General features: G+C 38.8%; 1 long non-coding RNA gene across 1 annotated transcript; it reads left to right on the top strand.

Moving 5' to 3' along the window:
• The first annotated feature begins 83 nt into the window (after positions 1-83).
• LOC122979053 lies at positions 84-2,779 on the top strand. The gene is made up of 2 exons (XR_006402790.1): positions 84-208; positions 2,297-2,779. It is a non-coding gene; the product is annotated as an uncharacterized LOC122979053 (long non-coding RNA).
• The last annotated feature ends 2,088 nt before the right edge of the window (positions 2,780-4,867 follow it).

Here is a 4,867-nt window from a genome sequence, read left to right as displayed (position 1 = left end):
TATTTTGATACTCACCTCTTGTCTCGTTTCAGGTCCTTCACTTCCAGGCCTCGTGTGTCCCCTTCCTGTGTGATTACCTGCCCTGCCCTAATGTGTTGCACCTGTGTCTCATTGTCTCCCCTCACCCAGAGTATATGGTCTCAGTGTTCCCTTCCTTCTGTGCCAGTTCGTCTTGTTCTTTGTGACTGCGTTCCAGCCTTTTGTTTCTGTGAGTGAATTCTTAGCCTATAGTTCCCAGATCTGTTTTTGCCTGTTGACCTAGCCTTTCACCTGCCAATATGGACACTGTTGCTTTGCCTTTTGATATCCTGTGTACCGACCGTTTGGCTAACTGGCTTCAAAGGCGGTCTCCAGATTTAAAAACAGGCATGACAATGGCACATTTCCAATCATCAGGAAAGGAGCTGTGTTTAAAAGATAAGTTAATTACATGTGCAATGGGGGGAGTTAAAATATCTTTGTTTAATTCAACAAACATGGTGTCAAATTGGAAAGCATCTCTACTTTTGGAGCTTTTTAAGGAGCTGATGATTTTGTTTACTTGTAACTCATCAGTCTCTACCAGCTTGAAAACATGGTCTGTATTATGTATAGGAGAAATATCCAGTTTCCTTTTTGTAATTTTTTTTCCTGACTCATATACAGAGTCAAGAAAAAATATTTAAGACATAAGCAACAGTAAGATGATCTTCAATCAACTTTCCCTGTACTTTGAGTTTAAAATATCCTAAAATTTTGGGTCCCTCCTTGTAAGATTATTGATGTTTTTCCAGATCAATTTACTGTTACCTTTGCCTCATTCAATATATTGAGATAAAAACTAGATTTAGCTTCTCTTAGCTCTTGGATAACTTTGTTCCTTAAACATTCTTAAAATCAGCATGTCAGTGTCTCTTCTAGTTGTAATTGCCTTCCTTAGTGCAGCATCTCTAGATTTCATTAGTTTCCACAAATTTTCATTAAACCACGGTAGTTTTTTTTTTTTTTTTTTTTTTTGGACTCTCACATTAAATCTCTCCCTAACAGAGGCATACAGCCATAGTCCAGAAGATCAGAGGACAGTATATCATCCCAGTTCAAGCTGAGCTAAGATCTGATAAGCCAGTGATTAAATTATAACTTTTAGTTCTTTCTGGTTTGTTAGTAAATATCAGATCAATTTGTGTCCTGGAGCAATCCTAGTTGGCCCTTTTACTAGTTGTTCTAGTTTGAATTTCATTTTTAGTTTTTTCCTCTTAGATTCATCCTCCCAGGTCACATTAAAATCACCCATAAGTAATAATTCTTTGTTGAGATGCACTCTTTCAAGACTTATGTGAGTTGATCATAGAAAGTGTCATCTGCAGAAGGGGACTTATAGACACCTATGATGTTAAAAGAAATTCATTGATATAACATTATTTTTATCCAAACATATTCGTATGTGTTACCAACATTGTAAACCACACATTAACATTTGATGTTGTCTCTCACATAAAAAAGCACCCATCCTCCTCTTCCATCATGTCTGTCTCTTCTAAAACATTGGTATCCGGGCACTGTGAACACACATGCAGGAGTTGTTTGTTTCAATCATGTTTCAGTCAGACAGAGAAAGTCCAGATTTGAGTCAGACAGAAGATGAGTTAACTGATTGCTCTTAGCAGTAATGCTTCTGATGTTAAAATGTTCACCAAATACCCCCCTTGGTTTCAGCTTCGGGTCCCATAAGACTTTTGAATGAATGCTCACACGCTGGAATATTTTGAAAAAATACAAAAAACAATCTCGGTGTGTTGGGCGTTGTAACCAATGAAAGTTACGATATTGTAACCCTACTTCTATAAGGACAGGCGGAGCCCTCTACTGATGGACCCTGCTGCTCCCACACCGTCCACTGAAATGGTTTTGGATGGTGAGTGGCAGCGAAATGCTGCTTATATCGGGTGTGGACTCACATGATTGGTAGGTATGTCCTGATTGGCCGGCTACATACATGCAAATTTCAATGAGTGATTGCGTGCGCATGATTGGAGGGTATCACCCTCCAATCATGGGTATTACCCATAGAGTCCATTAGAGGGTTCTGCCTGTGCTTATAGAACTAGGGTTACAATATCATAACCTCCGTTAGCTTCTTTAGTGCTGTATCTCCTTTGGATTATTGGTAATAAGTTCCCCTTTTTCAACTGAATCTCTCACAATGTATGAGTGTGTGTGTTTAGTGGTCACTTAGTTATGGATTCCTTTAACTTCACACAATAAACAATGACTAGCAATGAACAGTTTCTCCCTTTTATCCTTTTTGTCATTCCAGTGAAAGGAGTGAAAATATGCAGTCCGCGAAACCTATCCCTCAGTGTTCTGGCAATGATCAGTCCTACCAGGATTTATGATGAAAGCAACAGTTCAGCTCTTTCAGGATTGTCTCATCAAGTAGCTTGGCTCGCCACAACTGCTGAACTCTACCACCACTGTCATAGCTCAGAGAAGCAGCAGGAGAAATTCACTCTCCAGAAACTGCAGAAAGGATGTCAAGTCCAACACCAAACATATACAATCAGGGAGAAAAAGATCCAGCCTGAAAAGGCCAAAAAAAGAGGGAATAAATGAACATTCACCCTATGTGCACTGACATATAGTCGTGATCATAAACTGCTCCAATTACACATATTTATGTGATTCATTTTTTTTGGTTGTCTCATTACGAGGGATGTGCAGAGAGCCCAGTATTTGTATTTGTATCTATATTTGTTGAGGCAGCAAAATTATTTGTATTTGAATAAAAGTGGAAAGAGGCTTAAAAATTCTGTTTTTTGTTTTTATTATGCTTTTAATTTTAGAAAATTAAAGTGTTAATGATGAATGAAAATTGAGTGTTCATGAATAAACTACTTTACGAAGGAGGTCCCCACACTGGGTCTCAAACTGGAGCCTCCCAGATCATAGACAACTGCACTGACTACTGAGCTAAAACTTTACTTATCACCTCAGACCTTTACCTATTTATACACCCATAACACAGAGACAGCACAGCATGTAATGTGTAGGGAAAAACTTCAAGGGCGATTATTGCTTTGCACTTTTCATTTATTGCCTATTTTTTACAACCTAACTATGGGAACAACAGGTTATGGAGAGTCACTTGGACACGGAATTCTGCCAATGTGCTCTGCACATCCCTACTTGTTACAAAGTAAAAACTACACATCAGGGACTATATGACTGGTGATCCCTTTGTAATTTTTTTAGAGGGCGTTGCCAACACAACTAAATGAAGTCACATTCTGGAGTGATAGTGAAATTAACCAAATTTTAACTCTAAGAGGTAAGGGAGGGTTTTTTTTTATCAATAAACTTTAGCCAGCTAGCTTAAGGCTACAGGATGGCAGCTGTTCTACAGCCGAGGGATGTGATATTGTTGCTAGCTTGCTAGTAACACCATTTTCACAACTTCCATCAAAAAATGAATTCTACTGAAGAATGGGAGACCTACACCAGCAATGCCCAATCTTCATAAAACAAAGACATATGAAAGAAATTTCCACAAAAATAATGATGAAAGATGCTTTTTAGCAAGTGGTTCCAGGATGGCTATTCTGACCTTGGAAGTTTGACAAAGTCTGCACAGCAACATCAGAGTTCAGCTAGCCATCTGCAAGCTACCTTTCACCAGAAAATGAGGAAAAAAGACTGTGGCTGTGTTGATAATTGTGATTATACTTAGTGATTATACTTGTTTTAATCAAACACTGTATGATATTATATGAACTGTATTTTGTTTTGTCCATGCATGCATATTTATGCAAAGAACTGAGCTGAGTTCTCACTCATAGTATTTGCGACATCAAATTCCTTGTTTATGCTCCCAAATGTGATAAAAAATACAAATACAAATGCACAATAATGTGAATCATATAGGTAACCATAAGTTGCGTTCCAAGCCATAGTTTTTGGCTTGGTAGAGGTGTAGATAGAGGGCCTTAGTGCAATGGTCATGGTTAGCCACTGCTGAAACTGGACTTCCTGGATCATAATTTATTATCTCATCTGTAACAATCAATGAAACAAGTTCCTTGTGTTGTGGCGGAATTGTAAGGAACAAAGCATGTGGTGGTTTGGTCCTTGTAAGTTTTGGGCCCACAGAGACTAACAGTTGGTTAATGTCCTTATCAAAAGATTGTCCACAGCTTTCAGCTCAGATGTGGACTCACCACTGCCTCTTGAGATAAGTACCTACCAGTGGAGGCTGGTCCATAGAGATTTCATCTTCACTTCTCTCCACTGTAAAGCAGAGTAGCAGCAGTAGATAACAGGATAGACAGGTAGAAACAGGCTGTTTCATTCACTGCTGTGTTTAAAAGAGGAAGGTATCATGCTTCATATTGACATTTGATTTAACAATAATTGAGCATTGAATATTTTATATATTTTAAGATTTTACATTGGACATCTTAAATACCTACCCATATTAATACCTAGACACATATTAATACATAGACACTACACCTATATTAAACCTGCAGCAATACAACAGGACCCTGCACAACCCAAACAGACTGCATATGACATGAGCCCAACCTGACATTCAGTCCATGAAGACCTAGTTCTCAGCACATTCTGGCCAACCAGAAACTGTCAGAAACATCGTAGGACTCTGATCACTGTGTCCACCTCCAGTAGACTGATGTCACTCATTTGGAGCCCATATTCTGCCACTCCACTACCACAACACACTAGTTGCCCACTCTCAGAAAGGAATCTAAATGCTGAGATGATATCAAGATTTTCTTGGTAAAAGAAGACCTTGGTCCCCTGGTGCTGAAGAGGATTGAGCAGCTGGGGAGTAATCACAGCCGGCTGTATTTATAGGCCTGTCTTGATGTTT

Source organism: Thunnus albacares, chromosome 3 (assembly GCF_914725855.1).
Source record: "Thunnus albacares chromosome 3, fThuAlb1.1, whole genome shotgun sequence".
Taxonomy (NCBI): domain Eukaryota; kingdom Metazoa; phylum Chordata; class Actinopteri; order Scombriformes; family Scombridae; genus Thunnus; species Thunnus albacares.
This window is presented reverse-complemented; position numbering and strand designations above follow the sequence as displayed.